Genomic DNA, 15866 nt, shown 5'->3' with positions numbered 1-15866 from the left:
AGTGAATGGCCCTGCAAAACACCCTGTAACACTTAGATTTTCTGAAGAACATGGTAAATCATCTTACCAATCTTACATCACCTAGAAATGAGAGGGGTCGGCTTCCTGGGTCCTCATCTTGAAAGAGGAGTGTCGGAGAGCAATTCCATCCCATTGCATTAGCATGGGGAGCTGGCAGAGAGCGCTCTCTGAGCCCAGGGTATTAGCTCTGGCAATACAAGTTATATTGCTAGCTAAAAGAGATTTAAGCTTGGAAATGTTGCAAAGGGATAAAAACGTGCAGAGAGACAAGTTACTGCAGCTCATCCGTGTCCCCCTGACAACGGTCTTTGGGAGAAGCTAAGCAACCTGTTGTGGCTGTCAGAGGAATAAATCTCTTCTCTCAAACAATTCAATATCCATAAAAGATTGATGGTCCTAGACCTGCTCTCAGCCAGGTAATTTTCACTCCAAAATGTAAAATTATTATTTACATCAGGACACCCCATACACTTACTGAGTGTATAAGAAGCCCAAGGTGATCTGCCCAAGCCTCTTGCGTTAAAAAAAAAGCCCCAGAAGAGTTGTCTGAGTGTCCCAGGCTGAGATCCTGTGACAAAAAGAAATAAAGGAAAGGAAAATGTGCATTAAAAACAGTATGTGTACAACTGGGAGATTCAGGAGGGTGATCCAACCCCTTGCAGTTAGAGGAAGAGACTGTTGTGACTCTTAACTCTGGTACTCTGGCTCAGATCCTAAATAGTTGAGGCCAGATTATTAATAGAGAAGGTGAGTGACAGATTCCAGACACTCAAGTCAGGCTGCCTCCTGACATTTTCCGTCGGTAAAAATAAGTAGCCTTTCTTTACATCTAACAAAAATCTCTTCCCTGGCTCTCCTTGATGGCTCCCCCTCCTCTCTCCACCTCCAGAGATGTCTGAACAGTATAATTTCCTTTTATTTTTAGCCACCTTTCATAATTGAAAGTATCTCTGTGTCAAAGAGAAAACGTTCCCATGAATTCCTCAACAGGCACTTACTGAAAGCAATTGATAAAAATGAAATATTTAATGGGGTTTTATACCTGTGGACTTGGCAACACTGGTGCATCTCAAAAGCAGAATTTTAATGGTATCAGGATGGATGGGCATAGGGCCATCATCTCCCCAGCTTCGCTGGTGCTTCTCTTTTGGGATCAGTATTGGATCCAGCCTGAGGGGTGCATGAGTCAGTGGCAGGTGAGCTTTGGGAAGTGGTGGCTGCCCTGACCCCAGAGTGTCCGGCTTTTCCAACTGAATTCCCACTGAATACTGCTGCTCGGGGAAAACCTGATGGTTCTCACTTGTCAGCAACACGTAGGGTGGCTTCATTGCTCCCCAGAGATCTAGCCCTATTCACAGGCAGCTATTCATCTCGTCTAAGGTAAGAACTGCTTGGAATCATATCCATGGTCCAGCTAGCCCCATTCCTTCTCTTGCAAAGTGGCCAGAGTAGATGCTTCTGGAAGACAACGAAACGGGAGTTCCTTCACTTGGTCTCCTGCATATGTGCTGCTCACCTGCCTGAGTTTGCATTCGGGATCTTCCCAAGGCATCGTTTTTGTCTTTGTATTCAATAGTCTTTGAAGGATTTTTCTTCCCTGGATTAGCTCACCTCTTCCCAGGCCAGTTCTGTGCTCCCATTTTAATGTTCAGGGAGACAGATACTGCTGATTCTCAGCAGCTCAGCTGGATTTTGCCTTGGCCTAAAGAGCTGCAACCAGAGCATTTCAAAGAAAGCAGAGGAGCAGAAACAGCCCCTTGACAGCACGCAGTGAGGCAAGAGTTGATTCAATTTAATGTGGCTACTAAAACCAGCCTCCAAGATTCAAGGTTTTAATTGTATCCTCTTTGCAAATCAAGCTCTTCTAATCAAGCTCTTTTGTTGTGACTCACCCCTAGCCCAGAGCCAACTGCTGTGGAGGTGGAGAGGACTCACCTCTGTTCTCCTCTGCCCTTTCTCCCTCCCTCACCAGCTAGCAACATCTCCTTCATATGTGCCCCCGTCTAGGCTGCCTCCCCTTGCCCCCTAAGTGTCACTGCTCTGTCCCAGCCACTTCCCAGCATGAGCAGTGGCTTGGTGGAGAAGGGTGTGGGGAACCCTGTTGTGTCCTCAGAATTAAGGAGGCAGGACCCCTCCTTCTCAATGCTGCCCCAGGTGTGGGTGTCAGCCTAAGGAGGGTGTCACTTGCTGCCTCTGTCAGTCCCTCATGGTTTTCTGTGGCAAAAGCTGCAGAGGAGAGTTTTCAGCGTACCATGTCCATCATAACATGGCTGGAATTTATGAATCATAACTAATCATCTTGCCAGGTACAGAGAGGATTATACAATGTGTGATCTAATAACTCCTGACCGTTTAATCACCTGTGGTGGTTCTGAGCATGTTGCATGACAGGTAACATAACTGACCTTTAAAAGTGAAACCACAAAGGGTGTTATTTCATAGGTGTTTCCTCACTCTGCTTGGCTAGAGCATCCTTGGAAGCAGCGGGACCTCCTGGCCTGGAGAAACAGGCACGAGTGTTGTCCCACGATGGGTGTCACATCTCAGAGGAGTTTGGGATTTCTGCAGTGACTTCAACAGCAAGGGAAGGAACTGAATCTGAATTTTGCATGAGGCTGTTGTTGCGCAGGTGTCTGTAGATGCCCAGAAGCCCCCATGGTCTCCAAAGGAGGCTGGAAGGGTTCTGCCACCCCAGAGAAGACGTCACTGGGGACCCGTAACTGTAATCTAGCCCTCCAGTGTACCCTCATGTGAGTTGTTTAGGGTCAGAGCTAGCAAACTCATGCCATTTGTGCATTCTTCATTCACTCCTGTCCATCAACTCCAGACAAACACTTTCCCGTATGAAGAGCTTCCTCCATAAGGAAGATTTGAATAATGAAGATAATGAAGTTGTCCCTTGCCTGGCAATGACAGTCCATTCCTGCTGACACCCCAGCACTGCAAGCAGCTGAAGTGTACACCACCAGCACAACGTCCTCAACAACCTCTTGGGCTAAACTTAACTTAAGCAATACAAATCTACCTGCCATGTGAACGTAATTACATCTAATTGCTGAGATAAATTTAAAATAATTGCCCAGGTGACATTCACCCTTCTACAGGCATTTGTGAAGGAGCAGGGGGTTCTGGGTAACCCCACGCTCTGCCCAGGTGCAGATGGTGACTTTCTCAGACAGCCAAAGCTCAATTCTTGCTCCTGAACATCTTCCCTGTGGCCCTTGAGTGGTTTCAACTGAAAAGCAAACCGGTGACATTTCAGATGTTGCCTCCCACAGTGTCTCTCTTCAGCCTCCACTGCTGCTTGCTGCAGGTTCAGAAGTCTCTTGTGGATCAGTCGGCTCTAAAAAAACATGTGGGTTTGCCAAAATAGAAGCAGTTTTGCAGAAGGCAATGATTTGGCTGCAGGTTTTGCCAGTGTGCATCTCTCTGGGGCTTGCAGTTTGTTTCAGCATTTTGTGGTTTTTTTTAATTTTGGATTTAATTTTCTTGTAGGAGATACCAACAAAACAACAGATTAGTGTTTGCAAATAACATTTCAAGGAAGGGGGAGGGGGGAGACATTCGTTTTTTCAAATGTATTTTGAAATGCCAGGATTTCCTACAGAGCAGTAATCCCGCTTTGCTGTCAGCTCACAGCATCACTGCTGGTTACATAGAACTTAATGCCACTGTGAAAGGACCTGAATGTCTTTCCCACTAATATTCTTTACTTTCAGGATGGTGAATTATTTAAAATGCTTTCAATGGCTTTAGTCTGTCCCAAGTCATAATCTCATATTTCATTAATCTCAGTCTCATAATTGATTATTTCTTTCGTGGGATCTCACGTCAAGGACAAAGGTGTAGTTGGTGCCTTCGTGGGTGGTGATGGAGATCAGGGCACATGGGCTCTTGTATGATGCACTTATTCAGCCAGAGCTAGGGATGGTCATGGCCTGCACAACCCGGGGCAAGCTGGAGAAGAGCAAAGCCAGCAGCTGAGCAGAGAAATTGCACAAGCAAGGTGAGGTAGACACTACAGTTGGTGGACCTTAGAGAGGGAACATGGAACAAAACAAGAAAAGTTCTTTGAAGGCAATGGGAAGCATTTGTATTTGACGTGCCTCTGTAAATGCAGTTTTCTGGCACCTGGGAAAACTGCTCAGTAGTCATAGGAAGAAAAGAGAGTGAAGAATAATGTGTCCAGCAGAAATTCCTGCAGCTCTTGGCTCAACAGAGAGTAATTGCTGAAGACTGGAGTCTGCTCAGGGCACTGGAGCTAATACCTCTGCACTCACAAGAAGCAGGACCTTGGGTGACCACAAGCAGTAAGCTTGGGATGTCACTAAAATAACAACGCCTGCCCAGGAGTTTCAGTGTGCTGCTAACTTGGAGGGAAGATGCCACCTACTAAATGCCAGCCAAAGTACTTCCTGGAGCACCTGGTTTTCCTCATGTTTCCTATCCAAATAGTGGCTAGACCTGTATAAAAATGCTCTCTCTGCTGAAATAGCTGGGCTGGGCATTGCTGTATCCACAACACACATCACCAGCAGGAGGCTGCAGGAGGAGTAACATACAGAAGGAGTAATGCCTGTGTCCATCGTCACAGCCCTCACTGGAGACAGGCTCTGCAGGCACTTGTGGCTGATTGCAGGCTCTTGGAGATGTACTCAGCCGGTACATTGGTGGTCCCTTGATCACCATGGAGTTGCATGCTCGCAGCTCACGGGACAAAGGCAAAACGTCCACGGTGATTTCCTCTGGTCGCCATTTTCTCAGCTGGCAGTTAGTCAGCAGCAGTGGGCACTGTTGGCAGAACCAGGAACCCTCCACAATGGAAGTTCTGCCTTGCTCCCCCTCCCGGAGAAGGAATGTGAACGTCCCACTTGCTCTTGGCCTGGAGAAGACCTGGCAGAGCAGATCTGCAATCCATGGGCATTTTTCACTCCCGTGCACTTCCCCAGCACCTGGTCAAGCTGATTTGATGACTTTGTTCCTCGATGTGGGCTGAAAGACAGGCAAAGACATCTCAGGCTGGCTGGAGCCTTCAGCAGGGAAGAGGCTGTGGCCCTCCCAGCTGCCTGCTTGCTCCTCAGCTTTCTCTTTCTCTGGGGCTTCAGGAAGCTGCAGAGATTCAGAGATATTTTTCCCCCCTCCCTTTTCTTAAAAGCATGGCTAAAAATAGAGTATTGAAACCAAGCCCAGCCCACGAAGCAGAGTGTGTAAATGTGATGCTAACCAAGGGGCTTCAGAGCATCCTGCAGGAGCTGACACCTGACAGACATGTTCTCTCTTGCTCCTCATTCTTTCTTTGGCACCTTGTCAAAGAGCACACAAGATGATGAATCTAAAGTCATTTTGTTTGAAAATGACCTACTCATGTTGTTATGGTCATAAAGAGAAGAGGACAAGGAGAGGACAATGGTTTTCATTTGTAAAACCATCCAGGACTCCCAAGCTGCTACTGTGCTCTCTGCTTGTATTTCCTGGCTGAAGGTTACAGAGGTGGCTGTAGGAAGCAGTGATAGCAGACCAGGATAGCTCTGAGGTTTTGCCCTTGGCAGATGAAAACAGACCAGCAGACAACATGAAGTGCACAGGGTGCGTTCTTGGACAGCCCTGGGTGGCAAAGGGGGCAGGTTTAATGTAAAGGAGCTTCTCCAAGTGTCATGAAACCATGGAACCTCACCTCAAGACCTGAAGTGAAGGCTGCCATGGCAGTTGTCTCATTAATTGCAGGTTCTCCATGGCTGCACAATGTGGACATGCCAGTTCCACAGCACACCCCACACTCACACCCTCATGGCATACATGTAGTATGATGGGGAGACACAGATCTCCGCTGGAGAAGGGGGATTTGTAGGGCCTTTGCTTAGTGAGGAAAGTCAGAGAACGTATGTGACGCTACCATAGTGCCCCCAGAAGACCTTTGCTTCCACTGTGCCATAGCAAAGGGGGTTGGGGCAGGGTGGGCATTAACATGTTAATCCTTACACAGCCTGGTGGCTGCAGCTACCGCAAATGAAGAGCTGTGGTGGACAAATATGGACTTAGCGTTACCTGTAATGCAGTGTTTGGTACAAACACTGATTGATGTTTGGTACAAAGGGACTTTGCCACTGTTGGATTTGGTAAATTGCTTGGTGATACCATGACGTTGGAGCAGCTCATATTGTTCCTTTGCATGGCCAGGAGGGGCTGTATGCAGCCCTAGGGATGGGAGAGTTAACCCATGATGCAGAATGGCCTGGGGTTTGATGGAGTAAAGGTAGCAGAGGTGTGGGACAGTCCATGTACAAGATGAGTTTTATGAGCTGCATGGGACTGAATAGCCTACAGAGGGGCACCCCTTGGGCTCAGCATCCCAGCTACTGCAGCAACCCAAGAAGCAGTAATTCCCCTTCCCTTCCTGCTTTCTTCATCCCTTGTGCTTTTGGGTAGGACTGGGAAATGGTAGGAAAATAAGTGTCCTCAGAGGAAACTAAGTTGGAGTGAGGTGAAGCTGGAAGGAGGGCTGTGAAAATCCAGGAGGGAACCAAATAGGCTGTACTTCCAGTGACAGCTGCTCAGAGATGGGTTTCCAGGGACAGTCCAGCCGATGCTGCCTGTGGACACCAGCAAAAGCCATGAACGTTGCCTAGGTCCTGCATTCACCTCCCCTCCCACCATACACCACCCCTGCCAACGTAAACACGTGGATGGAAGCAGCTTATTCCCTGTCAGCTCTTTCCTGCTTATCTGGAGCCAGTGGTGAGAGCAGGAGCTGCTGTCGCAGAGGGACCCTGCAAATCCTCGGATGAAGGCCTGGACCGAGTGCTGTTTCCCAGGAGGATCGGGGTGGATTGGATAATTAATCACAGCTTGTCTGGGGGAGGTTGAGGAAGTCTGAATAAAGGTGTTAACGGCTCTTAAAGGCTTTCCCGGTTCGCAGAGGGTGCTGCCTCAAACAGATTATCTGGAAATATTATTAGCTGGAGTGGGAAAGGGTTTTTTCCTCCTCTGGGCTCTTTGTAGCCACCCTAAATCTGCTTGAGCCATGGAGACAGGTTTTATTGTGTGGGGGGAGCTGGGGGAGAGGTGTTGGCTGTCAGTGGGTCAGCAATTAATTGGTTTATTCCTTTCTCACGGTTATTTTCTAACCAACATCTGCTAAAACCCCCGTGCCCACTTTGTCCCAGCTCAGCCAACAGTTGATCTGAACCACAGGGATTTACACTGGGGGGGACCTTGGACTAAGAGGTCGGCTTTGCAGGGGCTGCCGGGAGGTCCCTTGTCCCCTGCCAAGCCTCTTTTCCCGTTGTCTCATCTTAGGAGGAGGATGTGATTAGTGTTTTCTGCCATGGGATGTCAGCTGAGGGATAAGAACTGTGTGCCAAGAGAAGGAAAGAGCTGCCACAGATGGATGGTAAGTGAATGCAGAGACATGCGCCCTTTACTCCAACAGAAACTTTCCTTCCAATGCCTCTGTGGCCCATTAGTTCAGACAAATGTTCTTGTTCAGCCCCACACTACCTTCTCTCCTGGCAGAAGCGGCCCTCAGCCGTGAGTTTTTGAGTGAGGGTCTCAAAGCGGCCCTCCATTTCCTCCTGCCATCTGGGAAACCATTTATCGTGAAACCAGCCTTATTGGAACAACATTCCTGTTTTCCCATAGCTTTATCACAATTCTGGTGCTTTTGCAAGTCAGAAACAGGGGGTGCCATCAAAGCAGAAGCCTTGTGCCCTGCCAACCCCAGCTCAGCCCAGTTTCTGCCCACCAGCTCCACTGCTATAAATGAGCTGAATTCGGTGGTGGGGCTGTGCCAGGCTGCAGGGTCTTGCTGGGAGCATCACAGATGGCTCTCTTACAGTAATTGTTCTGATAGTGCATCTCAAGCTAGAAAATCACCTTTCAGACCAGAACAGGAATAGAGAAAAAACATGGCTTTGGCCTGAAGGATTTTGATATTTGTAGCTTGGCATCATTTGGCTTTGAGTGAAAAGCAAACATTTTGAGTCTTAGAAAGGTGATGGAGCAGGGTAGTCCCCACTCTGCAACGCCTGCCTGGCCTCCCCAGAGTGTGCTGGGCAAGTGGGAAACCCCCTCTGTGGAGAAATTAATTTGAAATCACATTGTCCACAGGGAACATTCCTTCTTGCCGTGCTGCTACTTCTCTCCCAGCTCTTCCTAGATCTTTAATTGGAATTAGGTGCTCTGAGTCCCTCAGGCTGCTTTCTGCATGGTCGCATTGATTTCCAACAACTAAGTTAGCCACAAAGCATAATGAAAGCAGCAGATTTCCAAGTCTCTCTTTTCCTTTACAGAAGACTGTCGCTTTCAAGCATGAAGCACAGCAAGTCCAAACCAGATCCCCATTCTCCTTGGGGGTCAACCTGCAGGGTCGATGAGAGAAACAGAGTGAGTCCTCAGCCCTCTCAGAGCTAAACTGCAAAACCGCAGGCTTCAGCAAAACCCTTCAAGCCAGCCCATCTCCCAGCAGAGTCTCTGTCCCTTTCTTGCAGCTCAGGACTGGAAATAGTGACAGGTATGGAAAAACCATTACAAATAACTAAATAACCCTTCATGCAGTGATGCTGGCTTCATAAGCACTTCCCCAGCTGCTGGGAGACTGTGGGAGCACTCTCTGGAGCAAGTGGACACGGGGTGCTGGAAGCAGCCCGACAGCGGTGGGAGGCTGAACTTTCTGGTTGTCTGGACCCTTCCTCTCTGTGGCTGGACCTCTCGCCAAGCCCTGCAGCCTCTCTGGGGTTTCCAGACAGTCTGATGTCTGCCCCAGGGGAGTCCCACTTTAGGCTGGGGTTTTGGGCTCAGTGATTTGAAGGCAGTGGCAGCAGAGCAGGGAGATATCCTGTTTCCTCAAGGCAGAAATGTAATTTTGTGTTAAAATTGGTTTTCCCTCCCAAAAGGTCCGTAAACGTTTATCAAGCTGTTAAGAGACGGGGGGATGTGGCTGGCTAACCTGCAAGGCAGCAGTGGGATAAAGGGGAAGGGACCAGGCACTGCCCATCTTAGCACTGGCAACCAGCATGTTAACCATGGGAAGGGAGAGATCTTGGCCAAGGGCTCCAGCAAAACCCAGTCATCAAGTGCAACCCACTAGGGGCTTTTAACTGTTGGTCCACTGGCACCTGAACAGGCATGTGTTGTTGAGTAGCCCCTACTGAAGCTAAGGGCTGTGTCCATACCTGACACTGCATGATTTTTCTCCAAGGGTTCCTGGAGAGCATGGAGCAGGCAGGAACCAGGAGAGGGATAGGTTGTTTTGGTGTTGGACTCTCAGTACTGTGTTAAGTAAACCAGAAAGCAAAGGGTCAATGTTTCTGGTGCGCAGGCAAGCTTTGAACCAAGCTAAGCTTTTGCGTGTTCCAGTGTCCCTTTCCTTCCTGAAGGATGTTTCCGGTAACACGTTTCTAGGGAAGGAAATCAGCCATGTGGTCAGCAGAGTGGCACAAGGAGTTCTGAACTTGATGGTGCTAGATAAAGGTGAAGAGATGTTCCAAGAGGAGCAACTGGACAAGGGGCTTGTCACAGGCATCTCCTGCCATATCCTTCCAGCACTCCTCGCTTCCCTGCAGTCTTTAATTCTGCAAAGCAAGCTGGATTGTAGCCACTGGGACTGAATAGACGTACCTGGTTAGTCTTGTTGCCCGTGCAGGGATGTATAGGTGTAGTGCACATGATGGAGATGGAAGTGAAGGACCAGGGTTCACACCACAGCTTATGTTTCACCAGTAACTTCTCCTGCTGTTGGAATTACATTGTCTCTCTTAATCATGCAAGGCTTATTTTCCCACACTGGAAAATGAATTCATCACCATTGGCAAAGCTAGGGGCTGGGAAGTTTTAATTACTGTTTGTACAGTGCTTTGGGGCTCTGGAGTGAATGGTGCTGGAGGCCTGGGAAGGGTTCTGTTGTATATTGGCAGTTACTTACATTTTATTATATACGCGAGCTCTGTGGTCCTGTCAGCAGCTCCTTCCTGATGCCTAGATGCAGTGAGGCTTCCTAACACAGGTAGTACAAATACCCCCCTCTTGTAGCCACTTAATGCTGCTGAGCATCACTGCATAGTAAGAGATGCGCCTGCTAAAGCTGAGTGTCCACCTCCAGCCAAAATAAACTCAACGAGCATATGCCTGTAGATACCCACCTGCTACACAGGGGAGAAGAGCCCTAAAGCTCTCCTCTCACGAGGTTTTTCCCATTAAAGCATCTCTTCCTTAGGCAATGCAGCCACATCCTGCATTAACTTTCCTGTCCCCTCCCCCTTGCTCAGAACACCACCTCCTTAATTATAATCCATTAAATTCCTTTCTCCTCTACCTGGAAAAAAGGGGATTTGGGGACAAGAAACAAATGTGAAGGCGTAAGTCTCTTTTCATGGGAAAGGAAATCTATCCAGCGCCCTGCTGGGAACCCTGCTTTGCCTAAACCCCAGCATAATGCAGTAAGAAGTTAAGGCTCTTAGCGGGTGAGCAGTGCAGGAGAACTGTTAAGCACGTCTCGGGTCTCTGTGGTCAAATGCTCCATGTTGTACTCAGTGCACCACGTTTTGCGCAACAGGGTGATTGTGGCTCCTCTGCTCTGGCATCAGCGCCCTGCGAGTGCTAGTGTGGGCTGCAGGGAGGACAGGCTGTTCAACAGCCTCACACAGGTTGAAGCCACTGCTTCTGAAAATGGTTTTGTAGAGAGAGGAGTGTTTCAATATGGGCAAAGTCCTGGAGAAAAGACACATTAGTTATTGATTAGCATATGTGCCCATGTGTGTACAGCTGTGGGCATGTGAAGTAGTACAGTATCTAGGCTTATGATACCATCTCCGTGGAAGTCAGTGAGGGAATATGATGACTTGCACCTAAAATATGATTTCTATTTTTTTGTCATCACATTTGTGCTTTGGTGGCACATTTGGTTTTCTGACAGGTACTGAAGAAACATTCAGCTGATTACCACAAGGGGCAAAACTGGAGTTACTTACGATTTGCCAGATCTTCTAAAATGCAAAAGACTCCCCAATAGATGTGCTTTCCCTGTCTAGCCAGCTGTCACTGCTGATTCCTCCTGAATGGTGGCTCCCTGGGGTGATGGGCAACCTGTGCCAAGCGTAGCAGGTAGGGCAGGATAGCCCAGGCAAGCCCCCAGGATGAGGACAAAGCCAGTGGGGCAGAACTTCAGTCACCACTCAATGGGTGACATTGCCAGAACTGCTTCCAATGTGTCCCCTTCAGCTTGGGGTGGACAGAAGGCAGGAAGAAGTTAGCTGCACCTCTGTGACCCTGCTGCTGCTGCTCAAGAGGGTTTCATTTACTGCGAGGTGCATTAATGGCTTCTGCTGGATGGCTGCTGGGTTGACATCTGTGGCTTTCTCAGGATGATTGGTTCCAGGTCCCATGGGTTACCACAGCCATGTCACTGAAATCAGGGGAGGACCGTATCTACCAGTCCTTTCAGCAGCACCAGCATGTCAGGGTGGGATGGTGTCAGCCCAGCCCCATGCTGGGGAAGTACAGAAAGGCATAGGGCTGCTAACGGGCTGATGCACGTCGCCCCAGTGCTTCCCCATCAACAAGCAGATTTGCAATGGGTTTATTCAGTCTGGGGTAATTCCTGTTCTCTCTCTTTCAGGATATTCTCTGCAGCCTGCCTGACATCCAGCAGTGGCAAAGAAACAAAGCACGGATCCAGGTATTGCCTGCTGCTGGGCTTATATCGCAAGCACTCAGGAGCAGTAAAAAGAGTGCTGAGACCACAAAGAGTGCTGAGACCACAAACTTCACCTTTAATTTAACCCCCCCTTTTTAGGGATGGAGCCAGCGCTGGCCCTGCAAGGGAGAATCCAGGTCCAAGAACTCCAAGGAATCAGAGACCCTTCAAGACATTTAATGCTGAATGAAGCAGGGAGGGATTTAGCATGAGGCCACAAAACCCATTTTGAGGAAGAAAAGCAGCTTGCCTCCTGCCCCGCACCTCTGTAAACTGAAGGGGAGAGCTTGTCCATCACTGCCTGTCTCTTTGGGTCAGCACCCTGGGCAATGACCATTGGGTGCTCAATGGTCTGTTGGAGCACGGTTCTATTTAGGTTGGCTGCTGCTGGTCCCAGCCTCTCTTCAGCACATGGAGGCTTTCAACCCCTCGGGCAGGGGTCTGTGAGGCCAGCTGGAGGCGAGAGCACCAGCCTGCTGCTGCCGAGGACACTGCCACCATTCATTCATGTGCCTGCTCAGGGCACAGGCCAAACACAGTAGGGAAGCCAGGCAACATCCCAGCCCAGTTTGGCTGCTGGCCTTGAGGTCTCCATCACCCAGAATTTGGAGCTCATCTCTTTTTCCATTACCTTTAAGCAGCAATGGTGAATGTTTTGGTAATGTTTCCTAAAAATAAAAATGTCAATAGAAGTAGCTGTTTAATAGCATGAGTCTGTGCATCTTTGGGCCCTGAGCAATCTACAAGCTGAGAAGAAAAATGCTGAAATAGCTAATAAGTGTGAAGATACTCTGAGAAGCTCTCTTACTGCACATGGACCAGCTCACCAGCATCACCTGGGGCAGGAGGGCTGTTTGAGGACTGTTTTCCCTACCTCCCTAGGCAAATAGCCAACTTCTCTCCAGCCCATTTGCCTGTTATTCCACTTGATAGAAAAGTCGGTATCTGAAAAAAGGAACACAACTTGTGCCGAGATGCCTCTAATGTGGCAGCAAATGGACTGGTTACTGTTCCTTCACTTAAGTAGGGTGTTAATTTTCTGTTCTGGCTTTCATAGGGAAAGAAGTCAAAGGATACAGGCACCCTATGTTGGGCAAGACTTTGCTATTCAGGAATGCACAAATCTGGCCCAGTTCACAATAGCCTTAAATATCAGTGAGCAGCTTCTGAAGGAAAACTCTGGAGCTGTCTCGACAGCAGCACTAAGCAGCAGCACAGGAGAGAAAACAGAGTGCAAGTGCTTTGTGCAGCCTTTTGGTAAATGTGTGGTTGAGAAGGGGTGTAAGGATAACAAAATTGACTCCTACTTGCAGTTCAGGCAATGTTAAACCCCTGCAGTTCAGGTTTTTGGGGAATGACCCTACTTGGCGCCCTGGCTTGCCTTTGTCAGGCCCTGATCTGTCCCCATCAAAATCCCTGGCTGGATCCTTTATAGGAACTTCTCCCCTTTATAGAGCTTCTCCGCACCAGCTGAGGGAAGATGCTGGGGTGGTTAAAGCACTAGTATAAGCTACATTAACCCATCTTCTGTGCCCCACCTGTAAGTTGGCAGGTCTGATGAGTGTGCTGCATGGGTACCGAGAGCAGTGCTCTCAGTATGGGAACAGGCATCTGAGGACATCAGGAGGACAGTGAAAGCCTTGTCATACAGCCTGAAATCTCACAGCAAGTGTCTATTAATATGCCATGCCTACGCTTCCTCCAGGTATTTACAGTGCACTTCCTCCCTGTTAGCTTTGAAAACCACAGCTCTGTTCTGACATAGCAAGTCCTTTTCTTTTACTAATGCGTTTGGTACCGCAAGTGCGTTTGGCTGGGACGTGTGTCAGTAACAACCTACCTCATTTTGGGAAGCAGACAGGATTTCCCTCTAAAAATGATCTTTGTCTCCAGATGAACAGTTTCAGCCTGTTCTCTGGGAGCCTCTCTGCTGCAGAGACGGTGGCTGGCTGGCTTTAATCTGGCTGCAGATGGATGTCACCAAACCGATGTGAAGTATCACAGTGACAGCATCAGTCCAGCCAGCGAGGTCACCTCCCCCTGTGCCTGCTGTCCAGGGGAACGGGGCAGGGAGGGATTCCTGGGTGCTTGGAAAGGGACCTTGGGAGGTTTGCCACTGTGCAGGGACCCCCCAAAAACCCTGAGAGGTTTCTTACCTTTGCCCAGGGAGGAGCCCCTTGAGCCATTCTGATTTGGCAAACGAGCCAAAACTGGCATAGCTGCAAAATGGGGCCAGCTGACAACTGGGCTGAGCCTGGCTGGTGGGTCAAGTTGGGCTGGAAAAGCGAGGAAAAAAGCATTTTCAGCCCAGGGAAACAATGGGGAAATGAAATGGAAACTGAGACTGCTGAGTTCCTCCGCCCTTCCCCAAGGAGAGCAGTGGGGTGCAGAGGGCAGTTCCCAAAATGCAACATCTGTTGTAACCCAGTTACTCATACTCTCTGAGAAATGTCTTTTTGCCTTTAGATGTGCAGCTCCTGCTGGAGTGACTTCCTTCTCTTCAGCTGGAGGCAGAGACAAAGGAAAAACTCGTTGGTAATGAGCTATTTATGGAGAAATTAATCTTGATATTTGCATCACTAGTACAAGACAAGGCAGCGATACAACTTTCCTACTGTGGTTAAGGGTAGCACTCAGAGCAGGTTGGGAGCCTCGAGGTCCTGCGAGTGGCAAGAGCATGTTTCATCATTGCTTGTTTGCAAGAGAAGAACTCAGTTTGCATCACTTTTAAAACAGCCATGCAGAAAGCCACAAGAACCCGTCATTCTGGTCAGGCCCTTGGATTTTGTCAGGAGTTTTTGAATACTGCTTTGCAATTAAAATTCCCACTGGGTTGTCTTGCTGTTTGCAAGGCCAGTTGGGATTGGGAAAGTGCAGGTAAGCTGGCAAGCCCTGAAGCATCAAACTATATTCAATTAGCCCACCTCAACTGCAGGAACATGGTTAGCTGGCAGCACATCACCCCTCCTGGTAAATTAGATACCGCACTGTGGTTTAGTCACACCAGAGAAATAAATGGCTCGCAACTTGCTGAGGCAAATTCCTCCCAGCTTTAATTAGCCGTGAGATGTTGGAGTGCCTAAGGCTGCCTCCCTGCCCCTGCCCATGTTTACACTCAGTCCATCAATCCAGTTTGGACTGAGGTTTCCAAATATTTGCAATTAGCAAATATTGCTAAGTTTTGACAGTCCAGCTCTTTGCAATTAGCTGGAAAACTCAGACTTGTATTCCCAATCTTTTCAAAAACAAAAGGACAGATGCTCAGATCCCAGGACTTCAGCAGGAGAGCCAGAGCTGCTCATCCGGCTTTTCCTCTGTTGTGCACTGGCTCGGTGTCACCCCAAAAAAGAAACATCAGGAGAGGCTTCTGGCCTCTGGCCTGAGGATGGAGGGGGAATTAGGAACTGCTAACATACGTGGAAGATCCCTTAACGCTTAAGTCTTGATCACGCCTTTGCTGTGTGTTTTTTATACCATGTCTTGTAAAATCAGTTGCAGATCATGTGTGTGGTGCTTGTTTTCACTGGTGTGTCTGTAGCAGGTAGACTGGCTCAGTGGGAGACTGGTGTAATTTTGGCTGCTTGAACTGTCACCCCTGTGTGTCCCTGTGCATGAGTCAATCAGTCCCCACAGGGGGGCCCAAAGCCAGTGCAGGCTGGAGGGTGCTGGGCAGGGCTGGGGCTGATGTGGTTTTGCTGTGGCTTTGAGGCGAGATGCTCTCATCCTGCATGGCTTGGGCAGATCTGTTTGGAAATGGAGCATTTCTATTCAGCTTGTGATGCTTGAGAAAATTCTCCCACTTCCCCATCTCCTCTGCTTCCATCCTGTTTCTCTTAGTGATGTGATGACAGCCAGGTGACAGAGGTCTTTTCAAATAAGCCTCCAAAATTCTGACGGTGGCATGAAGTTTCCCAGTCCAGGCAGCTCGCTCTTGCCAGCACAGACTTAGCACTTCTTATCTCACAACAAATGCACTGAAAATCTGCGTTTTAACCTTTTTTGTGCTAAAGAGCTTTCAGGATGCAGCAATGCATTTTGCAAGTTGTAAAGAGTGCTATTGTTTTTAACAAAGCACACAAAATCCATGTCCCATAAACTGTGCTGAAGATAAATGTTACTTTTATATAAAGACCTACAGGGTTAATTTAAAGATTTG

The 15866-nt window shown here is 48.6% G+C and overlaps 1 long non-coding RNA gene across 2 annotated transcripts in view; it reads left to right on the top strand.

Moving 5' to 3' along the window:
* LOC115614410 overlaps positions 1-12453 on the top strand; it is a 108432-nt gene extending 95979 nt beyond the window's left edge. For both annotated transcript variants that reach the window (XR_003993717.1, XR_003993718.1), the window contains exons 3-5: positions 7318-7411; positions 8310-8530; positions 11633-12453. This is a non-coding gene — a long non-coding RNA (uncharacterized LOC115614410). The remainder of the gene's footprint in view (positions 1-7317; positions 7412-8309; positions 8531-11632) is intronic.
* The last annotated feature ends 3413 nt before the right edge of the window (positions 12454-15866 follow it).

The sequence above is a fragment of the Strigops habroptila genome, chromosome 11, assembly GCF_004027225.2.
Source record: "Strigops habroptila isolate Jane chromosome 11, bStrHab1.2.pri, whole genome shotgun sequence".
In the NCBI taxonomy this organism is placed as follows: Eukaryota; Metazoa; Chordata; class Aves; order Psittaciformes; family Psittacidae; genus Strigops; species Strigops habroptila.
The sequence above is the reverse complement of the archived record's forward strand: the minus strand, read 5'-3'. Positions and strand labels throughout refer to the sequence as shown.